The sequence below is a fragment of the Staurois parvus genome, unplaced genomic scaffold, assembly GCF_062004578.1.
Source record: "Staurois parvus isolate SC_StPar_1 unplaced genomic scaffold, SC_StPar_1.0 ptg000298l, whole genome shotgun sequence".
Taxonomy (NCBI): Eukaryota; Metazoa; Chordata; class Amphibia; order Anura; family Ranidae; genus Staurois; species Staurois parvus.
This window is the reverse complement of record NW_028318094.1, coordinates 915318-941725: the sequence shown is the minus strand read 5'-3', so window position 1 is coordinate 941725 and position 26408 is coordinate 915318. Positions and strand designations below refer to the sequence as shown.

At 43.1% G+C, this 26408-nt stretch overlaps 1 protein-coding gene across 3 annotated transcripts in view; it reads left to right on the top strand.

Moving 5' to 3' along the window:
• Positions 1-10979: 10979 nt before the first annotated feature.
• ANXA6 (annexin A6) overlaps positions 10980-26408 on the top strand; it is a 158212-nt gene continuing 142783 nt past the window's right edge. The window contains exons 1-2 of one of the 3 annotated variants that reach the window (XM_089682789.1): positions 10985-11136; positions 14709-14743. The gene's annotated coding sequence lies outside the window, so the exon portion shown is untranslated. Of the gene's footprint in view, positions 11137-14708; positions 14744-26408 lie in introns of all 3 variants that reach the window. The other 2 variants (XM_089682788.1, XM_089682790.1) reach the window with 2 other exon arrangements.

The window sequence follows — 26408 nt, the reverse complement described above, 5'->3', positions numbered from 1 at the left end:
CATCCACTCCCTCATCATATCACGACTCGACTACTGCAACTCCCTCCTCACTGGCCTGCCTCGCCTTTCCAACCGCTCTGTCTCCGCCACCCCCCTCTGCCAATCCCTCCACTGGCTTCCGATTGCGCCACGGATCAAATTCAAAATCCTAACACTGACGTACAAAGCCGTCCACCATACTGCCCCGAACTACATCACTGACCTAATATCCAAGTACCGCCCAGCACGCACACTCCGCTCCTCACAAGACCTCCTTCTCTCTAGTTCCCTGGTCTCCTCCTCCCATGGCCGCCTCCAGGACTTCTCCAGGGTGTCACCCATCCTCTGGAACTCCCTGCCCCAACCCATCAGATTATCACCTACTCTCCTCTCCTATAGGTGCACCCTGAAAACCCATCTCTTCAGGGAAACCTACCCCACCCGCTGCTAACCTGCCTACCTCCTACCACTCTACCTACCACTCCATCCCCCACAGCTATCTCCTCCTGTACCACTATCTCCTCCCTCCTAGATTGTAAGCTCGAAAGAGCAGGGCCCTCAATCCCCTCATGTTTTGCATTGTATTGGTATTGTTCTGTCACATGTTCTGTCCTTTGTAATGTACAGCGCTGAGCGAACTATCGGCGCTTTATAAATACTATATAATAATAATAATAATCCATCTCCACTCTATTCAAAACCCCCCAAAAGTTTTGCCTTTCATTATAATTTAAAGCATATGTATGGTCAAAGATGTAAAATCAATCAATATTAATCTGCACATTGTATTTCAATTATTTCCAACCTATAACTATTCATCTGAATGATCTTGCAGTTTGTAATCTTACTTTGTAAGGATCCCCATACATTTACTTCCTTGAATTCGGTGACACATATTCACTATTCCCTGTCGTAGGCACCGTTGTGTCACCCATTTCACAGAGCAGATGGTCAGAGGAAATATGAAGGTCCTCCTGAAGACTGGGTTGGAGAAGCTCCTCCACTTGGGAAAGAATTATCAACAATCTTCCTCAAGAAATCTACAGTATGAAGATAAATTATTTCTACTTTTTTAGACTGCTGGAACATTATATAAGCTTTGTCTTATGATGACTTTTCTAGTGGACAAATTACACACGTGAAAGCCAAACACCTGAAAGACAGCATGTGTTATGTGCTTTGTGTATCCAGGGTTGTGGACTTGTTGACGGACTGTCTGGGGTGGGCCCCCTGACTAAGCAAAGCTGGTCTGGGTGCCTGGCTGTTGATTACTGTTAACTAGATCACTGTTTAATTAGGTTACTGTTAGCTATTCATTAGATGTATTGTTAGATGTACTGATGATATTACTGTTTAAAGTTTGCATTGTTTAGGATAATGTGATCAAGCTCTTATTTGATATTGTATGGCATAAATTCTGTGTGAATTTTCAATAAAAACAGATCCTGTTTCACCTAAGCTAGTGTTGTCTAGTTTTTGGGTGCAATTCCCACCTATAATACCTTGTTCCTGTGTTCCAGCAGCGAGGAAGCAGTTCTCTGGTGGAGGTACCCAGGAAGGGTGCCAGGCAGTCGATCACAGTGGGGTTCCCTGTAAATTTCACATAAAGATTTCTCAGGATCAGAGCAATTTTAGATGGCACAGGCAAAATAAATGGTGAGTATTTACAGTATATCAGGTATGGGGTGGCTGCAAAAATGTAGTATAACAATAGAGTCGCTTGAAGAACTGTATTGAAAGCTCCCATGCCAGAGCTGAAGGTTTCTATAGTTTTCATGATACTCTTGAGACTGGCATTTACAAGCTAAGATTAAAAAACATTTACATTTTCTTTCAAACATAGCTATTGGTAATGAGCTCCTTTAAAGCAGGCCTAGGATTGGATTGATCTTTTCATCTTAAGTGCATGCATGTTAAATAATGTCTGTGTGACTCAACTTTTACTTCTCTTTTGAATAAATCAAAATACGGCAAGCAGGCTGGGACACACTGGGGACATAAGACCAAGAACATAAGTTAACTTGGACAGCTCCCACCCTCCATCCAGAACTGTCCTGCCTACCCTTGTTGGCTCTGCTGTGAGGATGACAGCAGTGATGACTCCAGGGAAGAACTGGCTCTTAAATGACATGACCATGGCGCTCCCGATGGCACAGTGACATGGCCGAAGACACTACTGGGGGGGGGTTATGTGAGAGGGGTAGAGGACACTGCTGTGGTGGTGGGGGGCACAGGAGCACACTATTTTTGGGTGGGGGGTGATGTAAGAGGGGCAGAGGACACTGCTATGGTGGGGGGAGGGCCAGAGGAGGACACTACTGTGGGGGGGTGATGTGAGAAGGGCAGAGGACACTGCTGTTGGGGGGGGGGGGTGGGCACAGGAGGACACTACTGGGGGGGGGTGATGTGAGAGGGGCAGAGGACACTGCTCTGGTGGAGGGAGGGCCAGAGGAGGAGAGGAGGACACTACTGTGGGGGGGGGGGGGTGATGTGAGTGTTGGTTATGTGTTAGAGAAGACACTAGTAGCTTGTGATGAGGCAGAACTTGGTTTACTTGTGTGGCTTAAGTTGCAAACATACAAAACATTTCAGCAAACTGTAACAGCATACATCTTGGTTATGAAGAGAGAGAGAAAAGAAAAAAGTACCAACAAGTTTTACAGATATGCACAACTGGTAACCTTAGTGTACAGTGCCATCCACTGGTCAAATGATATTAACACACAATACTGTATATAGTACATGCTGTTGCATCCACAACAGTGAGGAGGGCAGAGGACACTGCTGTGGGGGGGGGGGGGATGATGTGAGAAGGGCAGAGGACACTGCAGTGGAGGGGGGGGGGCACAGGAGCACACTAACTATTGTGGGGGGGGTGACGTGAGAGGGGCAGAGGACACCACTCTGGCGGGGGAGGGCCAGAGGAGGGGAGGAGGACACTACTGTGGGGGGGGGATGATGTGAGAAGGGCAGAGGACACTGCTGTGGAGAGGGGGGGGCACAGGAGTACACTAACTATTGTGTGGGGGGGGGTGATGTGAGAGGGGCAGAGGACACTGCTCTGGCGGGGGGGGAGGGCCAGAGGATGAGAGGAGGACACTACTGTGGGGGTGATGTGAGAAGGGCAGAGGACACTGCTGTGGGGGGGGGGGGGACACAGGAGGACACTACTGGGGGGGGTGATGTGAGAGGGGCAGAGGACACTGCTCTGGTGGGGGGAGGGCCAGAGGAGAAGAGGACACTACTGTGGGGGGTGCTGTGAGAAGGGGAGAGGACACTGCTATGGGGGACAGTGCTGTGGGGACGGTGATGTGAATGGGGGTTCAGAACACTACTTTGCAGGGGCAGAGGACACTGATGTAAGAACATGATTGTGATATAAGAGGAGAGGGGGCTGTGATGTGAAGGATCTGAGTCAATGGACAAACATACGATTCAGACCTCTGCTGGAAGAGAGTTTTGCTGATCAGACCTCTGTGAATTTTAATTTAATACCCCTGACCTGGATTCTGCTCCTCGACCCTATTCAGGGCTTTGTCTATCGCCAAGCGAGCAGGCATACCGAGCATAGCATTGACACACAATTCCCTTTGAAAAATCCCCCTATTATTTCTAATGATTTCTAGAATGTCAATAATAACACTGAATGCATGTACAGCATAAACATTACTGCTTCTGAACTACATTTACAGCCCATTTCCAGTATACGGATGTCCCTTTTGACTTAGTTTATATGCAATGGAAGTCTGAGAAAACATTTGTCAGAATGGTCCTGTGATGTTGGCCACTGTCCCAGACTAAGAACAAGAATGGTGCTTTCTGTTTGCTGGATGGTTTTCAATTCCACTTCTTGGAGATGTTTTGTAACAAAGTGACACCAATGAGAATGTCAGCTGGAACCTAGATGTGTGCACGGCTTGTTACTATAGGCACAAATCAATCAAGATTTTAAAAAAGAGAATTTACACATTTTAAAGAGAATTTAAACATTAAAGTGACCCTTGGATTGGACTAGGAGTAGAAATATCAGGATTTACCTCCAGTGTCACTTGCTGGCAAATAGGAAATGCCGCTCACGCATCATTACACAACGGACATTCAATGCTGCTGTTTAAATGGAATAAATAATTGTCTTAACCACTTCAAGTCCGGACACTTTTACCCCCTTCCTGTCCAGGCCAATTTTCAGCTTTCAGTGCTATCACAGTTTGAATGACAATTGCGCAGTTATGCAACACTGTACCCATATGCATTTTTTGGCATTTTTTTGAGACAGATAAAACTTTATTTTGGTGGTATTTACTCACCACTGGGATTTTTATTTTTTTTTCTACATAAATGAAAAAGTCCAAAATTTTAGAAAAAAGTTTTTTTTTTTTTTTTGCAAATAAATAATCTTTCTTTATAAATCTTGGCCAAAATGTATTCATCTATCTTTTTAGTGAAAAAAAAACCCAAATGAGTTTATACCAAAAATTATAATTTTTCTAATTTTTTTTTACATTTTTATTTAATTTTTTTTATATTATTATTTATCATTTTTTTTTGGGGGGGGGGGGGGGTTTATACATACTGTCACCCTAGCAGTACAATGTCACCATAGTGACACTGTACTACTTGTGGGGGGTGATGAAGGTTTTTTTTTTTCTTTTTTTTACACTGATTGTTTTTACACCTATAAACGCTATCAAAGCAATCATTTCTCCTTCTCTCTGGCTGCATTCTTGCAGCCATTGAGAAACATTGTGCGAGCTGTGATTGATCACAGCTTGTCACATGGTACAAGGCTGTTGTGAATAGCCTTGTACCATGTGACCTCTGTGATCATTCACAGATTTCACACATAGTGACATCGTGTTTCATCGTGTTTACTACTATTCATGTGATCACTGAGTGGCCAATCAGTGATCACATGATCGGAACCTCACACAAAGGCCTCCGGACACAGTGGGCACTGATCGTGGCGTCGCGCGCTCCCAGGGAGCCCACACAGGCATTGGATGCGGGGGACATTTAGAAACATCCACCCGCATCAGGCTGAGCAACCTACTGTTGAGTCCAGGATCATGTGTCATCCTCCAGCTTCTGGGAATATGTGTTTCTCCTCTCCACTGGCTTGGTGATCAGTCTGGGCACTCCTACATGTCATGCTTTTTAACCCAACATTAAAGTGAATTTCAGTTTTAACTATTCCTGGTCTTGTGACTCTATTGACTTCCATGGGGTTGGGAGTGCTCCTTTATTTGTTGTTTTGTGCTCATGTCTCATTGCTGTTCAGATGAATTGTTAGAGTTGCCCATACTGTGGTTATCTATTTATCCCCAGGAACCTCATTGTGCTTGGTTTTGCACCTTTTTTTGAGATAAGAAATTAATCTTCCCTGGGCATCTCCAGGAGACAAGGAAGTTGTAGATAAAGGAGTTAAAGGGCCCATGTCTGCAATTAATTATAATTTTATTATTGTTATTATTATACAGGATTTATATAGTGCCAACAGTTTGCTCAGTGCTTTACAATATAACGGGAGACAATACAGCAACAATACAGTTCAATACAAGAGGGTTAGGAGGGCCCTGCTCCTTGGAGCTTACAATCTAAGAGGGAGGGGCTAGTGGTACAAAAGGAAATAACTGTGGGGGATGGACTGGAGGGAAGAGTAGAAGATTCCTTTATTAGCTGAGGGCAGGATAGGCTTCCCTGAAGAGATAGGTTTTCAGAGATCACCTAAAAGTGAGCAGAGTAGGCGATAGACTGATAAATTGGGGTAGAGAGTTCCAGAGGATGGAGGAAGCTCTGGAGAAGTCCTGTAAACGAGCATGGGAGGAGGAGACAAGGGAGCTAGAGAGCAGGAGGTCGTGGGAGGAGCGGAGAGTACGGTTTGGGTGATATTTGGAGACAAGATTGGTGATGTAATTTGGGTCAGAGTTATAAATGGCTTTATATGTTATTGTTAATGTTTTGAATTTTATCCGTCGGGCAATAATGAATAAATAGGCACTCTACTACATTTTCAAAAATCCAGAGCCACAACAAACCAAGAAGAGGGGGCTGTAAATTGGCTTTCAAAATGTTTTTTCTTATTTTATATAGGTATTAGTGTAGTTATATTCCCTGTGTTGTTTCCCTTACCTTTTAATGATTGGTTGTGGCTGCATTCTGTATACATCACGGCTGATCATTTCCCCAATGTTCATGTATTCATTCACCTAGCTTGTTCCTATTCACTAAAGACACAGGCAACTTCTTGTTCCTGATCACACAGAATGTCTGCATTTTATTGTAGTCCGTTGCAGTGTGAATAGGACACATGGAAAACAATTGTTTTCTGTATGTCCCAGCAGTGACTGGTATTTGACAGTGCAATAAAATCTTTAATTGCTCTGCCTGATGGTGTCTGTTTCAGATCTAATTACCAGTTAGCTCTCACCTGAAGAGCACTAGATTGAGAACCAGGGATTGTGGGATATGCAATTTGTTCACAGAAAGGGTCAGGTCTCACATTACAGACAGAGGTCATGCACTAACCTGTGCAGAGCCATGCGATATGCCTCATGTTTGAACACAAACAGAAACTTCTGTAATAGAATGTGACAGTTTACTCTACTATAGGCTGTACATACAAGGCAAGAAAGGCTTTGAGCCCTGGTTCACACTGATGCAGTGCAGAAGTTACAGCTTTACAGTGCAAATTCTGCACCGCATCAGAATTGCACCCCGTTCATGCGAATCGCTGCGGGTGTGTATGTTAAGTTAACAACACCCCAAAATCGGTCCGCAAAACGCGGTGCGATGTGTAGAATCGGATTGCATAGGTGTGAATACCCATGGAATCTGATGCTAGTGCGGACCCAAAAAAAGATTCCTGCATGTTTTTGGTGCAGGTGCGGTGTGATTAGAGCCATACAAAATGTATGGCTCCGATCACACCACACACAAATCGCATGTGATTTGCACAGGTATGCAGTGCAGTTACTGTGCGAATCACATGTGATATACCGCACCGCATATATGTGAACCCAGGCTTAAGGTTGCTTTGTGGGAGCAGTGGGAAACAGGGGCTCAGGGCTCATTCACACTAATGGGTGCCCATTATACTCTTTATAACGTGTGCTTGTTGGTGTGCTTTGTGTAAAGGTGCTGCGGTGTGTAGTTACAACACATCACACTGGTTTTTTTACTGTCACAAAATGACGTTTCATATAACTTTATGCACCGTAGCACATTACAATGTCATGTAAGACAGTGCTCTACAGCAGCCTTTCTCAACCAGGATGCCCAGGCACCCTGGGGTTGCCTTGAGGTAACTTCAGGGGTGCCTTGGCAAAATGTCTAAAAACTACCCAAAAGTTGTATAAAAGCCAGTGACTGCCTTTTAGTTACACAATGCCACAGGTTTTCATTGTGCACCCAAAAGTTGTATAAAAGCCAGTGACTGCCTTTTAGTTACACAATGCCACAGGTTTGCCTTGAGGTAACTTCAGGGGTGCCTTGGCAAAATGTCTAAAAACTACCCAAAAGTTGTATAAAAGCCAGTGACTGCCTTTTAGTTACACAATGCCACAGGTTTTCATTGTGCACCGTTACGACCTTTTAGCCGCCAGTGTCCTGACAACCAATGACATCATCAGTTGGATGTTGGCTGTCTGCACAGCATCCTATTTGACCCCCCCCTGCCCCTCGTTATCAGTGCTGGGGTCACATTAGCTCACTGATGGAGAACATCTGATGAAGAAGAGAAACACTGGAATACTAGTCAGTAACACTGTGCAAAAGTGTATTTACATTGGAAGAATAAATCACCTCTAATGTTGGGTGTCCTACATGTGTGGATGTTGGGGTGTTGTATAAAACTATTAGAATAGTTTTAACATTTTAGAATGGGGTGCCTCAAGACTGTCCATAATTTTAAAGGGTGCCATGGGGCTGTCCATGATTTTAAAGGGTGTCTCAGGACTGTCCATGATTTTAAAGGGTGCCTCGGGACTGTCCATAATTTTAAAGGGTGCCTCGGGACTGTCCATAATTTTAAAGGGTGCCTCGGGACTGTCCATGATTCTAAAGGGTATCTCAGGACTGTTCATAATTTTAAAGGGCGTCTCGGGACTGTCCATAATTTTAAAGGGTGCCTCAGGACTGTCCATAATTTAAAAGGGTGCCTCGAGAATGTCCATAATTTTAAAGGGTGCCTCGGGACTGTCCATAATTTTAAAGGGTGCCTCGGGAACAGGGGTGGACTGACCATTTGAGAACTCGGGCACTGCCCGAGGGCCCGTGGTCAGTAAGGGGCCCCATGAGATGCCCCTGGTACCTTTCATAGGCTTTTTTGGGTGTGGTTTGAGTGGGGGTGAGGACACAGGGGCACCATGATCCCCTATTGCCCGGGGGCCCCATGAGTCGTCAGTCCACCCCTGCTCAGGAATGTCCATAATTTTAAAGGGTGCCTCAGGACTGGCCATAATTTTAAAGGGTGCCTCGGGACTGTCCATAATTTTAAAGGGTGCCTCTGAACTGTCCATAATTTTAAAGGGTACCACGGTAATGTCCATAATTTTAAAGGGTGCCTCGGGACTGTCCATAATTTTAAAGGGTGCCTCGGGTCTGTCCATAATTTTAAAGGGTGCCTCAAGACTCTACCATAATTTTAAAGGATGCCTCAAGACTTTCCATAATTTTAAAGGGTGCCTCAAGACTGTCCATAATTTTAAAGGGTGCCTTGACTGAAAAAAGGTTGAGAAACACTGCTCTACAATGCAGCCCAACAAATATGAGTGGGCAGTATAAAAAAAAAACAACAGCTGCTGTTTACAATGTATAACAACCAAACTGTATTACCCTATTAGGGTGAGGTACATACAAATGTATAAGTCAACATAGTAGGTGGCGTAGTGGTGCACAGCCCCCAAGTTTCACTCCTCATTCCTAATATCATAGGAAATGAAGTGGTTTCACTTTAGCTTTTACAAATAAGCCTTGTGACTCTGACGAGAAAATAACTGAGAAGATCGTAATGATGTTGTACTGAAATATTAATGTGTAGGAGGGGCTTAGAGGAGAGTAAACTCTGAAAGGGACAGCTGGGGGCAACTATGAGCCTAACTAAAGGAACTGGTGAAAGAAGAGTAGAAGACAGCTGGGGAATGGAGGGTTTATCCACAAGATGGATCCAACTACAAATGTTAGAAATGTAACTAAATCTGAGTTAAAGCTGAACTCCGAGCAAACAGCTAGACACAAACATGAAATACGGATTTTACAGGTATTGTATTTGGGTCCATTCAGCCCTAGGATTTACACAGCTCTGCCACACAACACAGTAATGCTGTTAGGTAGCCTACATATTTACCTATCCACCAGTGGTCCTTGCTGTCTGCTCCTGATTCTCTCCACTCAGTGGCAGTTTGCATCCCAATTGCTAGGGAATGTAAAGCAGGGCTCCTCCTCTCCATACTGAGTTGTGTCCCATTCAGAGCCATCTTAATAGCGCCATCGGCTCCTGGGCAAAGTAATGCACTGGGGCCCCTACCAGCCTGCCTCAATTTATACACCTACTCTCAAGAATTAAAGTTTAAATAGTTGATAGAATTAAAAGTATGTTTACAGTATTAGTGTTTTCAATAAAATTGATGCCATAAATCAAACACTAATCAACAAAAAGGGCACAGTAGGGGGGGGGGGGAGGGCAGAAGGGCACAATACTGGGATCAGGTGGGCACAATACTGGTATCAGGTGGGCACATTACTGGGATCAGGAGGGCTCAGTACAGGTTCTGAGATGCTGCCTGGGACAGTTTAGTAAAACGCACCACTGTCTCAGCAAATCCAGGACAGTTGGCAAATATGATGTAATGCAAGATTATCATGGAGCCCCCATGCACCTGGGGCCCCTGCATGCCCATGAATTACGATAGTCCTGGTCCCGGTTGCTTAGCCAGGCTCCTCCAGGTGCCAGCTGTCATTACTCTTGTTGCTGGTCCATGGGTCTCTCAGTTCCTCCCAGCAGTTACCTACGGCTGGCCTGTACTTTCCTTGGTTGACAGGTAACATGTCTCAGCACACACACCCTTGCTCTAAGATTGGCCCCTGGCACGGGCAGGGTCTTATTTGAACCTCATCAGCTTGGGTCTCTGTGCCTAGAATAGCATTTCTTGCTAAGTGGCCTTATTTGTTTGTTGTTGTTGTTGACCTTTTCTAAGTCCTCAGATACCTCTACTGTCCTCTGCCTGTCCTGACCATTGCTACATCCACAAACTACAACTGCTCTATCACTGCACCCGAGTGCCCGCCATCTTGTTCGCCTACATCACTGTATGGTTGGGCCTCATTCGTATTGAGCATATCAATGCATACCCTGTGCAAGGGCCATACTTTTCTCCATGGGGATGCACAGGTTTTGATGCGGCACATTTTTCAAAAGAAGTGCAAATACTATTTTTTGTGTGATTTGCAGCCCATTCAAATGAATAGGCTGCAAAGGTGCACTGCAGGAGAACGCATAGGAACGCACAAGGAAAGCAGACCGCATTCCTGTGTGATTCTGGTGTGAACCGGCCCTAAGTGTGGTTTGCTGGAGCCACCAAACTTTTTTTTAAAACTGATACATTATACAAGATGATTGCGGGGAAAATATTGCAAGAAACATTTTAATAAAAGAAATTAATTTTTTAATGATTACATTTTTGTATGGGGGGGGGGGGCTACTGGCAGGGCACCCAGGGCACATGCCCTTTTTCACCCCAACAAATCCAGCAGTGCCTTTTCAATCGCACATTATTAATGTGACCTTTCTCTTTTAACAATCTTAAGCTGCATTGGTAGCAATACAGAATCCCAAGCAGTACAAAACAACTGTCTAGATATGTCTGGCGTTATTTCAGTTCTCTTTTCCCCAGAGCAAGGCCAGTTACAGTGTTCTGCATGGAAAGGGCTATGTCCCGGCCCTTCCCCCTGAAGTCACTTTAGAACTCAGCTCCAGCAGCCAGACTGCAGGCCTGTGACATCACACTGACGGCTGTGGCAGCAGCAGCTGCTAGTGTAGGTGGGCAGGCTTCTTCTGTCTTCTCTCTCCTCTTCTACTGCAGGACTGCACAGGACTTCTCTACACTCAGGATCCCCAGATCATTCCATCCTGCAATCAGCCCTACAAGACATCCCAAGAAAGTAAGTTCTAATGTCATTCTTTGTTCTATTGCTTGCACAATGGCCGATGCCACTGGCACAGTGCCTAGACATTAAGGACCTTCACATTTCATTTAATCTTTTCCATGTGGCCGTATCCCACACTGCTATGACTGCGTATTCAGATTATCTTTCTGTCCATTACTAGAAAGTATCAGATTTTGGTGCATATTTTTCACCCGGAATGTGTAGAAAAACCTTTGCTAGTTTGTTTGAAACACAACTAATATCACCGCTGACCTATTTCCAAAAAGATTTTATATATATATAAATTTTTTTTTTTTTTTTTTGCCATATTCAAAGACAATTCATAGCAATTGTAATTCTGCTAAATTTCACTTTATAACAGACAGAACAATGAAAGAGTTGCAGATTAGTTGCTATGGGTTACTGCACTCAGTTTTTTTGCCCCAATAGATATGCCTGTGTGAGTTATCCTTTTAGTTTTGTCTTTTAGGTATAAGGTTGTTACTTGAGGATACATTTGCTTGATAACAGTAGTATTTCATATATATATATATATATATATATATATATATATATATATATATATATTTCTATTCTTGAGACAATATGAATAACATGTACTTTATCTAACTATATATCATATACAGTATAAATATCTATACTATAATATTGATTTACTATATTATAAATATATATATATATATATATATATATATATATATATATATATATATATATATATATAAATAATAGTAAGTCAAAACCAGTGTAATGCAAGACATATAAGTGTGTAAGTCTGCTTATCCTGATAAAATCAATCTATTATATATATATATATATATGTAAATGTAAAATATATATATATTTTATAATTATTTAAAAAAAAAATTGAAATAGTATATGTATATGATAGCTCAATTTTATCAGGATAAGCACACTGACACACTTGGACGTCTTGCATTACAATGGTACAGTAGGTTGGGTGTGTCCTCAATGCTGTGTCCAGAACTGTACACTTCCCACTGCAACTGCAGCCAAGAACTAACCACTGTGACAAAGAACTTTCCATTGCAATACAATAATGCATTAGCCTGAAGATTTGAAGAGAGGTGGCTGGATGCTGACTTTTGCTTGGATTATTATGCTTAGTCCACAAAGACAGACTGATAAAAGATGAAGTGATATAAAACCAACAGCACATATTAGGCATTAGCAAGAAGTAGCCTGCCAAGTGCTGTGGAACTACAAGTCTAAGCATACTTGCACTGCTGGCCTTAAATTTGGCTGGGACTTGTTGTTCTTGAGCAATTGACGACTTTGGGTTGCATGAGCTGTATTCCCCACCCTAGTGCTGCTCTGCAGTTAGATGTGACACCGTGACCAGATGAATGGAAACACTCTGGTGTCATTTTTAACACGGCTACTTTGTATTTAAGTGATTTGGTGATCATTTGAAACAAATATGTTTCTGCAGTTTGAAAACTTAAAATGTGTTTTTGTTATTTACCGTCAAGCACTAATAATGGTCACATGTTCTATGAATAAAATAAATGACTGGTTTTAGAAAGGTAAGTCATTGTGGAAGGAGGATTTCAATTAAGACAATGTTAGTCGTAAAATATTTATAGCACCTTTTTCCCCACTTATTTTTGTAGTGTAGTTTGAGGATTGGCATTAATCTCAATGTACATCTATGTGACATAAAAAAAAATGTCTTTAAAATTCTTGTTTAATCAACTGAATTCAGACTCAAGTCATATGATGCTTATCTGCAGTACTTTGATGCTGATAGTAATGCTTTGTATGTACATGGTATTCTCTTGGCGTGGCGAAGGGTGTGGTTCCCGACTGATGCAAAGCAGGATTTAATTTACCAAGCTGATAACTGGTGCATTAACATTGGCTTACCGAGGCATCTGAGGACCCTAGTGCAGGTGCTACAAATTGCCCACCCCTCTTTACCATCATAGAGGTAGATATTTATTAAAGTGACCCTGCTGCAAAAAATAAAGTGGAATTTCAGGCTAAACCTAACTAGTCTTCAAAATGCTCCCTCTCCCCTTCTGACACATATACTGACTAACCTGTGTATATACACTATATTGCCAAAAGTATTGGGCCAGCCCTTCAAATCATTGGATTCAGGTGTTCCAGTCACCTCTATGGCCACAGGTGTATAAAATCAAGCACCTAGGCATGCAGACTGCATCTACAAACATTTGGGAAAGAATGGGTTGCTCTCAGGAGCTCAGTGCATTCAAGCATGGTACCGTGATAGGTTGCCACCTGTGCAATAAATCCATCCGTGACATTTCCTTGCTACTAAATATTCAACTGTTAGTAGTATTATAACAAAGTGGAAGCACATATTAATGACAGGTTCTGAGGCTAATTTAATGCATCTAAGACACTAGGTGAGTTTAATTACCACCTTAATCAGCCACAGAACTTGTGTAAATAATATGTGTTCGGTTTTAAAGGAATGAAGTGGCAACCCTACCACGAAGCAGATGCACCCAAGCCTTACATCACCAAGTGCAATGCAAAGCGTCAGATGCCATGGTGTAAAACACGCCGCCACTGGACTCTAGAGCAGTGGAGACATGTTCTCTGGATCACGCTTTTCTGTCTGGCAGTCCGATGGATGTGTCTGGGTTTGCCGGTTGCCAGGAGAATGGTACTTGCCTGACTGCATTGTGCCAAGTGTAAAGTTTGGTGGAGGGGGATTATGGTGTGGGGTTGTTTTTCAGGGGTTGGGCTTGGCCCCTTAGTTCCAGTGAAGGGAACTCTTAAGGTGTCAGCATACCAAGACATTTTGGACAATTTCATGCTCCCAACTTTGTGGGAACAGTTTGGGGATGGCCCCTTCCTGTTCCATCATGACTGCGCACCAGTGCACAAAGCAAGGTCCATAAAGACATGCAGGAACGAGTTTGGGGTGGAGGAACTTGACTGGTCTGCACACAGTTCTGACCTCAACCGATAAAACACCTCTGGGATGAATTAGAGCAGGGACTGTGAGCCAGACCTTCTTGTCTGACATCAGTGCCTGACCTCACAAATGCACTTCTGCAAGAATGGTCAAACATTCCCATAGACACCCTCCTAAACCTTGTGGACGGCCTTCCCAGAAGAGTTGAAGCTGGTTTAGGTGGGTCAACTCAATATTGAACCCTACGGACTTAGACTGGGATGCTATTATAGTTCATGTGCGTGTAAAGGCAGGCCGACCAATACTTTTGGCAATATAGTGTATATCTCCTAGATTGTAAGCTCTAATGAGCTCTGTTTCCTCTTGTACCAAATTGTTTTGTAACTGTTATGTCTACCTTCATTTTGTAAAGCGATGTGCAAACTGTTGGGGCTATATAAATCCTGTATAATAATAATATATATACTGTATACATATATATATCAAATTGTAGCCTGCTCCGGTTCAGTCACATGATCCGGCTCCCCTGTGTCAGCCAGTGGCAGCTGCAGGAGACATGAAGGACCACTGACAATGGCTGGGACATGGGAGCCTATGGGTAACTTTATTGCTCCAGGATTTACCAGCATTCTCTCTTCTTCCCTCTTCCCTATAGCCACCCCTGGCTGACACAGTGACCAGATAAAATAGGTAAGTATAGATTTCTTACAAAGGTTAATTGTTAGGAAGGGGAAAAGGAATATTTTTAAGACTAGTAAGGTTTAGCCTGGAATTCTACTTGAGCTTTCAATCAGCTGTTCCTGCTAAAAAAAGAGTGTAAATACTTACCATCCACATCTGAAAAGGCAGCTCTGTTGAAGAGAAATCCTCCCAAGGTCTGCAAGGAATACATTTTCAGGAATGTCCCCACTAAGGAGGATAATTGCACCAGTGACAACTGTCTAAAGCTGGCTATACACTAATAGATTCTTGATTGAAAATTTGTACGAAAATTCCCAGTACAGTCGACGGCTTGACAAATGTTGTTTGAGGGCCAGTTCACACCACATGCAGTCTAGTGCATTTTTTTCGGTATCAAAAACTCATTGATAGTAAGTTACATGGTTTCCAATGGCATAGTTTACATCAGTGCAGTCAGTTCCGGTTCCAGAAAAAAAGTAAAATATGCTGCATTTTTTCTGCACTGAACTGTAACAGCACAGTAAAACGCATCAAAAGCGCACCAAAAACACACTGGAATGCACCTAAACACTCCAAAAATGCACCAGAACACACATGTCCTTATTTAAGTTGAAGAAAAAGAGAAGGGAAAAAATGAACCGGAACTCATCAAAAACACACTGGAATGCATCAAAAATGTGTGAAGAACGTGCATACAGAAGCACATCTGGAACACATCTGGACTGCGTTTCTATGGTGTGAGCCAGCCCTGAAAGTAGTTCAAAATACCGTTTGCTTTTAATATTTGATTTTGGAACAAATGGATTTTACCAAACGAAAACCACATACACTGTTAGAAATCTGTTTCTGAAAAATGTTAATTCCTGTTCCTTTGATATTTCTTGTCACTGTGGTTGAAAATGAATGCTGATTTGACCCCACTAATGATTAGAAAATTGACTGAAAGTTCTTAAAATGAAAACGTTTGAACAAAATTCTACTAGCACGTAGGCTGCTTAGGAGGGGATTTCCTATGACTTCCTGTTGTCTAGGGAAGAAGAAGTGAAAGGAGGTAACCCATACCTTAACAATTTGGTTTTACATATATATTAAATGCTCCCAGAGTGGTTGGCTTGAGCTGCCAGAATTTGTTTAACGCCGATACCAGGTAAAAATATTGCTTCCCAAGATAAATTTTATCCAAAGAAATTAATTTTTTGACTATTGTATTTCTGAAAGCATCACCTTACCTCCCCTTTCACATGTGTTGCCGAAGGTACTCCGTTGAAGAGGAAAAGGCCCCTAAAGTCTTCGGTCCCTTTCATACGGGCGGACTAATCGGGTCCACCTGTCTGTTTTTCAGGCACGCCTTATCGGACCACCCATTGTCCTCTATGGGGAGGTGGATGTAAACGACCATGTGTACTTTTACACTCACCAGCATCCGATCCACTCTGCCATAAACAGACAGATGGGGATCTGTTCCCCATCAGTTTACGAGGGCCAGATTAGGGCTAGTGGGGGTAGAACATGTCTTGGCCCCAGCATCAGTGAGAATAAACATGGCCTCAGCATTGATGGCCAGTAGGAGGAGTAATGCTCCCCACAATTGGTATTAGTGGGAAGAATAGTACACCATCATTGGTTTCAATGGAAGAAGTGCTGCCACATTGTTGGTCTCAGTGGGAGGAATAGTGCCCCAAGGGCCAGATAAAGGGTAGCAAAAGGCCATATCTGGCCCTCGGGTTTGGAGACCCCTGGTCTAGTGGATCAGATCAGAAGACAGTCAGAAGTAAACGGATAGGCAGTCCATATACAGTTGTGTTAAAAATAATAGCAGTCAGACATCACTAACCTGATCAATCACTGTTTTTGGTAGAAATGATATTTCTACATGGCAAATAATTTACTAGCAGGTGTAGTAGAGTAATATAAATCCAACAGACCCAACAGCCATGACATGCATGCTGCTGATTCTGTGTAATTGGATCACTAATTGAAAGGGGCATGTTCAAATAATAGCAGTGTGGAGTTCTATTAGTGAGGTCATTCATTCTTTGAAAAACAGGTGGCAATTATTGCCCTTATTTAGGGAAGAAAGGCAGCAAATGTTGTACATGCTGGTTACAGTGCATTTCTCTCTGAAATTCTGAGGAAAATGGGTCGTTCCAGACATTGTTCAGAAGAACATCGTACCTTGATTAAAAAGTTGATTGGAGAGGGGAAAACATATAAAGAAGTGCAGAAAATGATAGGCTGCTCAGCTAAAATGATCGCAAATGTTTTAAAATGGCAACCAAAACCTGAAAGACGTGGAAGAAAGTGAAAAACTACCATTCAAATTCATAGAAGTATAGCCAAAATGGCAATGACTCAGCCAACAATCAGCTCCAGGAAGATCAAAGAAGGTCTAAAGTTACCTGTGAGTACTGTTACAATTAGAAGACGCCTATGTGAAGCCAAGCTATCTGCAAGAAGCCCCCGCAAAGCCCCACTGTTGAAAAAAAGAAATGTGCTGAAGAGGTTACAATTTGCCAAAGAGCACATTGACTGGCCTAAAGAGAAATGGCGCAACATTTTGTGGACTGATGAAAGTAAGATTGTTCTTTGTGGGTCTAGTGGCCGGAGACAGTTTGTCAGACGACCGCCAAACACTGAATTCAAGCCACAGTACACTGTGAAGACAGTGAAGCATGGTGGTGCAAGCATCATGATATGGGGATGTTTCTCATACTACGGTGTTGGGCCTATTTATCGCATACCAGGGATCATGGATCAGTTTGAATACATCAGAATACTTGAAGAGGTCATGCTGCCTTATGATGAAGAGGAAATGCCCTTGAAATGGGTGTTCCAACAAGACAACGACCCCAAACACAACAGTAAACGTGCAACATCTTGGTTCCAGACCAACAAGATTGACGTTATGGAGTGGCCAGCCCAATCCCCGTATCTTAATCCAATAGAAAACTTGTGGGGTGACAACATAAATGCAGTTTCTGAGGCAAAACCAAGAAATAGAGAAGAACTTTGGAATGTAGTCCAATCATCCTGGGCTGGAATACCTGTTCACAGGTGCCAGAAGTTGGTTGACTCCATGCAACACAGATGTACAGCAGTTCTCAGAAACAGTGCTTATACAACCAAATATTCATTAAGTGATTCAAAGGAAAGCAAAATCTTCAAACATTTTTCAGTTTATATAGTGAATGTTTGAGTTTGTAAAGAAGAATACAAACACTGCTATTTTTTTGAACAGTCTAATATTCACTTTTCTTCAATTTATTTAGAGGAACAACACAAATTGATATATTTTCTTCATGTTTTGATTTTGAATAGAATGTGTAGTGTTGCCAATGCATTTGTGTGTATGGAAATAAAAGCTATTAGAAGGATTTTGAGCTTTATTCACTTTTTTCAACACACTGCTATTATTTTGAACACAACTGTACATCTGACCTCTCCAAGAGAACAGCGGGTTGTGTCCATGTCTTCTCTGCATAAGCGGAGCGGACACTGACCTGTCATCCTTCTCAGCAGGGATCAGTGGACAGATCCCCTTCTGAGCAAGCAGATCGCAGGCAGATGGTGAAACAGGCCTAAGTCAGGATAGCACCAATCACTACACAGCAGGCAATTGGCAGTCCAATACAGGTATTACCTGCCTGAAACACCTCCCACCCTCCTGTGAGTCCAGTGCTGGGGGTGAATCCTTAGGGGATTGGATCTGGGTGTCTGATGGTCAGGAGTTGCCAATGTCACCCCTCCATCTGCAGCAGTACAGAAAACCCCCCTGGTGATCACATAGAATCCAGAAGAGGCACAGAGGTCTTAGATGAGTGGAGAAGACCTACACTGAATGGCTCACACCTAGCATTGATAAGTGACTTGAAGGTTGACAGATGAGTCAACCTGCTTAGTGTCTGCTTTGTGTGTCTATTGATCTACCTTGCAGTCATGTAATGATCATATGACTGCAAGGTAGATCAGTAGACATTCATAGCAGAAACTAGACAGGCAAAGAAGTTTTATAGTCATACAACTGAAATACATATTTTGCATCCCATACTTTTATTGTATGAGTATAAACGTTTTTGGGGGCCAGATTCACACTTTTGCATTAATTTTGAATGGCACCTCAACGCAGTAAGGCAATGCATACCCCAACAGGCAGTAATGCACGTTAGTGTGTTGCCATACCCTGCGTCACAAAAAAGGGTCATGTGCTGTCTTGGATGCGTTTTTAATTTTGAATGAACTGCTTAATGTCATGCACATTAGCACACAACATAACATGAATCGCACCACAAATACAAAAATGGGTCTAGTGTTGGAAGAATTTACTGGACTAGTTGACATACCCCTGGTTCACATCTGTGCGGGTAGTGCCGCTGCAGATCTGTGCAGCCGCACCACCCGCACAGAGGAATTCAGACCCGGGCTTTCCGAAGAAGTGCAGGGACTTCTTCCCTGCATTTCCCAGGGCACGGGAGTCCATTCCAATGAATGGGCTCTTGTGTCCACACAAAACATGGCCTGCAGGAACGCAGAAATGTGAAGCTAGCCTTAAGCAGGAATACTGTGTTTGCTGAATCATATATGCAGTTCATGTCAGTTGATCTGTATTTTTCTGCAAACCAGGGATGTGCAATTCCTATCGCACGACGCCTGGGACATGCAGTACCCGGTGTAGGGCAAAAGCTTTTTTTTACATGTAGCCCTGCTGCGATAAAGCAGCAGTATTTGAGCCATTGGTCGTCTCTCTTGTAAAAGCAATCCGAGCGGCTAACTAGCCACTGGATCACTTTTACAATGGCGGAAGGGGATGTCCTGTCCCACCAGGGCATCTGATCACCAGCTGATCATAGAGGGGGACAAAGACCGGAACTGCTCTGTCCACCTCTATGATAAAGGAAACATCATGAGAATACATCACTTCCAGTTTCCCCGGATGTAAATGGCCCCTTTTTTTAAAAATGGAAAGCATTTGATCACACTGATCTTGGTGTAATAAAATGCTTTTAAGGGCAGAGGAGGGATCTGGGGTCTCTCCATAAAGAGTACCTGTCACTGCCTATCGATGTTTACACATTCTTTGTGTGAAGCAAAAACAAAAAAGAAGCGCACCAACCTTGCGCATTACTTCAGTAAACCAAATTTTTATTGAATACAGAAATATACTCACAAACAATGAAGTATTTCAAGCATGTCAGTTCTCAAAGGAACTATGGAATGGTAAGACCTGCACGAGTCCCATCATAGGGGTGGACACTCAGGGAACAGTTGACGCGTTTCGAAGGATGTTCCTTCTTCATCATTGTTTGTGATTATATTTCTGTATTCAGTAAAAATGTGGTTTACTGAGGTAATGCACAAGGTTGGTACGCTTCTTTATTGTTTTTGCTTCACAGTACTGGTCGGGCTTCCCCAGCCTTGTTTGGAGCTGCACAACCTCATATGCACAGGTGAAGTTTTTTAAGTTCTGGTTCCATCTATCCACCTCTTTTGGGTCTCAGGGCGCAGGAGACATTGTACACATTCTTTGTGACAGCAATAAAAGTGATAAAAAAAAAAAAATTCCCATTTGGCCGGATTGGACGGGAGTCGGGTGCAGGGGCGGACTGACAATTCGAGTACTCGGGCACTGCCCGAGGGCCCGGGGTCAGTAGGGGGTCCCATGAAGTGTCCCTGGTACCTTTTTATAGGCTTTTTTGGGTGTGCTTTGAGTGTGGGCAAGGACACAGGGGCCCCATGATCCCCTAATGCCCAGGGGCCCCATGAGTTGTCAGTCCGCCCCTGGTCGGGTGTAATTGGACAGGTGATGTTCTTACATCCAACTGCCCTAGAGGAGAGTGGCTATGTCCATGTCTCCTCTGTATAGGGGGAAGGGACACAGACCTGTCATCCACCTACTCAACAAGAATCAGCAGACAGACCCCCTGCTGACCAAGCAGATTTTAGGCAGAGTCCACCCCGTGTGAAAGGGGCCTTACATGATAATCCATGACATCTCGGTTCAAGAAGTAGATCCTGACAACGATAGCTCTGTCCATATGAAGAGTATCACAGAAGAAGGCTTTGTCTGGGGAAGTACTGTGATACAAGCCATCATCCCCATCCCTCCATCAAAATAATATTGATGCAGCTGTGCCTCGGCGACAATAGGTTGTCTTTAGTCTATAAACACTACATGTGATATTATCCTTAATAACCTGCCCTGCAGCAAGTGCAATTTCCAAAACAGCCTTTTTAATTATTGCTGTGTTGGGAAGTGGCCGGCTGCTAATTAACAGGTCTGAAAATCTTCCTTTAAATAATGTGCCAGAATTTACCGGTGAGTCTCCCTTGTAGCATTTGTACAAATGCATTGATGTATTATATGCTAAGGGCTTGTTTACACATGCTTTGCCCTCTGAAGAGTGATCTTCAGTGGATCGCTTTTTAGATTGTCACCTCCTCATTACCTGTTTTAACCCCTAAAAGTCCACACCACCATGCCACAATTGTATGCATTGCACGCAGTTTCAGGACAGTTGCCTGCACAGCTCTAGTCACTTAAAGGGGGTATAATTCCTGCCGCACTGCAAAACAATGCATTGGGGCCAAGTTGAGCATACAATCTGTCCATCTGCCTTTGCTGCTCAAGGCTAGGTTCACACCTATGCAGGATGTGTTTTACCCATTTCTGTATTGCATTTTGCGTTTTTGCACCTGCATTTTTTGCCACGTTTTTGCCGCATTTTTGATGCGGGTTGGGCTTCTTTTTTTTTTTTTTGCAAAGCAGATTTAAAACTCAAAACGCATCAAAAATGCAGCAAAAATGTACTACATGCTTTTCTGCAGTGTTCCCATTGAAGTCTATAAATGCAACTTTTTGCGTTAAAAAAAAGTCCCTTTCCAAAAACGCACCAGGTGAAAACGCGGAGATGTGAGCATGTCCCATAGGAAATCATGTTAAATGGACTGTACTGCGTTTCTGCAAAACGCTGCAGAAAACACTTAGGTGTGAACCTAGGGTAAGAGGGGCTGTAAAAATGCAGCTCAACTGCCTGTCCAACCACAGGTGTAAACTTAAGCTTACTTTGATGTGACTTTTGGTGCGAAACAGGTGTGGGACCGCAGTGTGTATATATTCCTGAAATGTACTCATCTACAGCAACAAGATATTTTTTCAAAAAAGTTTATCATTAAAAGCTGTCCTTGAGCTCCAGGCATGTGACTTTGCCTAGACTGCAATGATTGCAATGATGTAATCAGTCTGCTGCAGGCAGGAGGAAGCATTTCCTAAGTCCCCTCTCCCTCACTGAACAGACTACAACATAGTAGTCACAGCATGTAGTAAACAAGATGAGAGGCTGCAGCAGAGGCTTATCGGTGTTAGACATTTAAAGACACAACCAAGAATTGCATAGGCACCAGAGTATACATAAATGGCCCTTTTATGAGCCAGTCCAGAAAGTTGGTGCTGAGCCTAGAGAATGCCTGAATAAAGATGACTCCATCCTGCTGATGAGAAAAGCAAATAAAAGCATCCTCAGGGATACTGTGAGAGGTAATAAATACAGGCGTAGCTCGGTTTCCGAATTTAATGCGTTCTGCGGGACTTTTTGTATTGCGAAAAATTCATAAACCGAAACGCGATTTCCTATAGGAATGCATTGAAAACCAATTAATCCGTTCCGGAGGTCAGAAAATAGTAAAACAAAAGTCTTTTATCTGTTCAAAACTCTTTATAAAGTGCACTTTAAAGGCATAAATACTGTACAGGGACATGATTAACAATTAATTTGTAAATGCATTGAAAACCAATTAATCCGTCGTGTTGCGAAAACAAAATTGTAAATGCATTGAAAACCAATTAATCCATTCCAGAGGTCAGAAAAAAGTAAAAAAAAGTCTTATCTGTTCAAAACTCTTTATAAAGTGCACTTTAAAGGCATAGTACTGTACAGGGAAATGATTACAAAAAAATTCATAAATGTATTGAAAACCAATTAATCTGTTCGTACTGTGAAAAACATTTGTAAACCGAGGCATTATTTTCAATGGATTTTCATTTGTAAACCCAAAATTATGTTAACAGAGGTGTTCGTAAACCGAGGTACACCTGTACCTATAAATGTGGGTTATGACGTGCGGTAATGTGCATTGCATTAAGGCAGCCAATTTATTATGAATGGGCGGACAAGGCACCACAACAGATGAAAAAAATGTGCATGACCCCTTTTTTAACCACTTTCCCACCATGCTATAACCGATATATAGCTACTGTGCGGCTCTCCAGTTCTGGGTCCACATCGCGCCCCCTAGGGCATGCATCAGGACCACTTTGTGACTGCTGTGTGCCAATCACAGTGGCCCTTTGCCATGTGATGAGCTGTGTAAGCAGATTCATTCCCTTTGCAGAGTATATGCTGCCTTTTCCTTACACAGAGACCATGTGCGAGGAAAGGAGAGCTGGAACTGTGAGGGGCAAAGTGAATACAGTATTTTACACTGATACACAGTGCCTTGATAATCAGTGCTGCCTCATCAGTGCCATGATTATCACAGCAGCCCCATCCATGCAGCTTATCAGTGCCCATCAGTGTTGCCTCTTCAGTGGCTCCTCTTCAGTGGCCATCAGTGCAGCTTATCAGTGCCCATCAGTGCTGTCTCATCAGTGCACCTCAGTGCACCCTCATCAGTGCCTATCAGTGCAGCTCATCAGTGCCCATCAGTGCTGTCTCATCTGTGCACCTCAGTGCACCCTCATCAGTGCAGTCTCATCAGTGCAGCCTCATCAGTACCATGAATATCACAGCAGCCCCATCCATGCAGCTTATCAGTGTCCATCAGTGTTGCCTCCTCAGTGGCTCCTCACCATTGCCCTTCAGTGCAGCTTATCAGTGCACATCAGTGCTGTCTCATCAGTGCACATCAGTGCTGTCTCATCAGTGCTCATCAGCGCAGCCTCATCAGTGCACCCTCATCAGTGCCCATCAGTGCACCCTCATCAGTGCACCCTCATCAGTGCACATCAGTGAAGAAAAATTACTTATTTGGAAAAATGTTATGATAGAAACTAAGAAACACTTTTTTTACAAAATGTTCCATTTTTTTTGTTTATATAACATAAAATAAAAAAACTGTGGTGATTACCAGCAAAAGAAAGCGCTGTTTCAAAAAAATTATTAAACTTTAATTTAAGTACAGAGTTGTATGACTGAGTAATTGTCATTCAATGTGTGACAGCACTGACATCTGAAAATTGGCCTGGGCAGCAAGAGGTAAAGGAATCTGGTATTGAAGTGGTTAAATGCAGCACAACACATCAATGATAATATTTTGACAACAATATCAGTCTATCATGAATGCTGCTGCCAGACTCATCCACCTTACTAACCGTTCTGTATCAGCCACCCCTCTCTGCCAATCCCTCCACTGGCTTCCCATTGCCCAACCGATAAAATTCAAAACATTAATAACATATAAAGCCATTTATAACTCTGCCCCAAATTACATCACCGATCTTGTCTCTAAATACAAAAAATAAAAAACATATACAGAACATCACCAATCTTGTATGCAAATATCACCCAAACTGTACTCTCCGCTCCTCACACAACCTCCTGCTCTCTAGCTCCCTTGTCTCCTCCTCCCATGCTTGTCTCCAGGACTTCTCCAGAGCTTCCCCATCCTCTGGAACTCTCTACCCCAATTTATCAGACTATCGCCTTCTCTGCTCACTTTTAGGCTATCTCTGAAAACCTATCTCTTCAGGGAAGCCTATCCTGCCCTCAGCTAATAATGGAATCTTCTACTCTTCCAACCAGTCCATCCCCCACAGTTATTACCTTTTGTACCACTAGCCCCTCCCTCTAGATTGTAAGCTCCAAGGAGCAGGGCCCTTCTATCTCTCTTGTATTGAACTGTATAGTTGCTGTATTGTCTCCCGTTATATTGTAAAGTGCTGAGCAAACTGTTGGCGCTATATAAATCCTGTATAATAATAATAATATTTATAAATGGATATCATATGGTACTATTTGGGCTTATTAACAGGACTTGGGTGAACACAGTTCTGGCACCTCCAGCACTGAATGTATGTAATGGCAAAGGGTGCTGGGTTGTGCTGGAAGGTATATTGATGCTGGCTCCTGGGGAATCTATTGTCGCAGGGGGAGGGGGTCTACTGTTGCTGGGGGGGTCTATTGTTGCTACCGTGACCTACTGTTTCTGAGGGGATGTTATGTTGATGGGGATTAGTTGTTGCTGGGATGGATCTACTGTTGAGGGAAGTTGGGTCTATTGTTGCTTGCTGCTGGATGGGCTATTGATGATGAGGATCTTTTTTTGCTGGGGGGAGTTTATTTTTGCAGAGGGTCTATTGTTGTGGGGGGACCTGTTGTTGCTGGGGGGAGATTTAATGCTGCTGTTTTTGGGGGATCTATTTTACAGATATTCTTGTTATCATTAACAAATTCTATACAAATTACTTAGCATCAAAAAATGACACTTGGTACTATATTCTCTAAAAGGGTTGGTATTGTGAAGTAGGTTATGGTTGGAACCAAGGGACAGTACTCGGAGGGGGTAGGGGGTAGAGACAAGGAGCGAATCAGAAAGCGGGAGTACCTGCAGCTATTCTCTGAGAAATAAAGCCCTGCTTATTAACACTTGTGGTCAGGAGCTGTAAAAATAAGCAGTTGAACCATGGGTTGTAACACCCCCCTTAAGCTTCAAAGCAGTCGGAGGGGGTTATACACATGCCGCAACAAACATAATACCCGCTGTTACATTTGGAAATGTAACCAAACACAACCTGCTCTGCTTCTGCAATTTTACAGTCTAGTAACTTGGCAGACAGTAACTTAATCCAAAAGACATCCTGCAAATTGTAGAAAGCTTTAATCCAAAAACTTGTGCAGATCGTATCAGATGAACATCAGGTCAAAACATCATAGTGTGTTTAGCTCCAACAGAATACAGCACATGTGATGAATGGAGACTAAAGCATGAAGAAGAAGAAGGGAGGGACTAACTACATAGAGCATCCCCTAGCTATGGAGTGAGATCCGGACACAATTATTTAAAGGCAATGAAACAACAATGCATGTGTAATATGATACAACCCATTAAAGTGAATGGGGCTGCAGCACAAGTGCATGCAATGCACACAGCTGCAGTGTGGCAGTGCACTTTTGAGGGTTAAAACAGGCACTGAGGAGATGAAATATTGCCTCCCAGCCACCTGTCAACCACTCTCTGAAAAGGTATCCCAGGTGGATCACTTTTCAGATGGCAATTGACAGGCAGCAGGGAGGCAATATATAACATCCCCAGTGCCTGTTTTAACCCTTCATGTTCTCCCCCTCCCCCGCCCCAACCTTACCCATTATCCAGGGTTGTCCTCAATTCACATACTCACATACTGGCCAGCAGATCCAGCAATGTCCTGCTGTGATCTGCCACACCTGGTGTCTCTTCCTGGCCCAGACAACCAATGATGCACATCAGGCTTGCACTCCTCCGGCAGTTGTGAATGGAAAGTGAAGTATGGTGGGATATGCAATGTAGATATTCCAAGAGGCTAGGGATGACATGTTGCCGAGGCAAAAGTGACAGCTGGGGGGCAGGTGGAAAAAAAAAAAGGTAAACAAATCGAGAAAAAAATAGCTGTTTTAGGAAAGGGGGTGGGGAATGATGGTGCCCA